The sequence below is a fragment of the Babylonia areolata genome, chromosome 25 (assembly GCF_041734735.1).
Source record: "Babylonia areolata isolate BAREFJ2019XMU chromosome 25, ASM4173473v1, whole genome shotgun sequence".
In the NCBI taxonomy this organism is placed as follows: Eukaryota; Metazoa; Mollusca; class Gastropoda; order Neogastropoda; family Buccinidae; genus Babylonia; species Babylonia areolata.
The window spans coordinates 31,013,678-31,014,869 of NC_134900.1; the positions used below are offsets into that span (position 1 = coordinate 31,013,678).

General features: G+C 44.5%; 1 protein-coding gene across 2 annotated transcripts in view; it reads left to right on the forward strand.

Moving 5' to 3' along the window:
* Positions 1 to 890: 890 nt before the first annotated feature.
* LOC143299958 (uncharacterized) overlaps positions 891 to 1,192 on the forward strand; it is a 22,037-nt gene continuing 21,735 nt past the window's right edge. For both annotated transcript variants that reach the window (XR_013057588.1, XM_076613506.1), the window contains exon 1: positions 891 to 1,174. The gene's annotated coding sequence lies outside the window, so the exon portion shown is untranslated. The remainder of the gene's footprint in view (positions 1,175 to 1,192) is intronic.

A 1,192-nucleotide genomic window follows, 5' to 3' on the forward strand; every position in this document is an offset into this window, starting at 1 on the left:
TTCAATCGCCAAAGACGTGGAACAAGCTCCCTGATAACCTCCGTCACTCTGATTCCCTCGCATCTTTTAAATCTCGTCTCAAAACTCACCTTTTCCCTCAGCAATAAGTTCAATTGTGGCAGGTCCACAACTACATGCATGTATATGAATGTGTATTGTGTGTGCGTGTGTTTATGTAAGTTTGTGCCTGCCTATGTGTGCGTATTTGTTAGGGTAGCTGTTAGATACACATGTATGTTAAAATGTATGTATGCAGTGTGTGTGTGTGTGTGCGTGCGTGCGTGTGTGTGTGCGCGTACGTGCGTGCGTGCGCGCGTGTGTGTGTGTGTGGTCACATTTTGGTGTGTGTATGTAACATAGATATAATGTTTTATGTTATCAAAAGCGTTTTTGTAAAGCACCTAGAGCAGATTTCTGGATAGTGTGCTATATAAGTATCCATTATTATTATTATTATTACTATCATCATGATTGGTGCTGAGAAGATAAGGAGGAGTCCGACCTCGCTCGACCTCGTCAGCAAACTAGTTTGTGAGGCTATTCTAATCTCAACCGCTAGTTGTGCTATGCTATGCCACAATGCAATTCACATCCTCATCAGTCAGTTTTAGTAAGCTTGTGGACTTTGGTGTGGTGACGTGTTTTTCGTGTGTCTGTGCGTATGTCTGTCTAAAAGCCTCGTGAGACTGACTAATACTGCACTGCTGTAGAAGTAGTAGTAGTAGTAGTAGTAGTAGTAGGGTTTGACGATGACTATTAGTTTGCATGTGCGCAGGACTCTGCATGCACACACCCTGACACTAAACCAATCGACGTGCGTCCGGTTTGTTCTTACGTTGGTAGGCTACGAACCACGTGGGTGGGCCCGGGGGAGGGGGGCAAGTGTTCAAATCTCAAAACTCGATCATCATTCGTTCGTCTAGGATATGACTATGAAGTGACCGTATTTCCCTGGCCAGGGACTTTTATATGATAATTATACAGTGTTCAGGACCCACACTGTGCAAGCTGCTTCACCCAGTGTCAATAGTTGTGTGGGAAATGGCCTCATTTTGAGTGAGTGTGTGCATGTGTGTGTGTTTGTGTGTGTGTGTGCGTAGTGGTGACATTTTTTTTTCCTGTGGGATGTAGAGTCAGAACCGAGTGTTGGAGCTGATTTTGAAACAAGGCAGTGGTAAGTACGTGTGTGTGT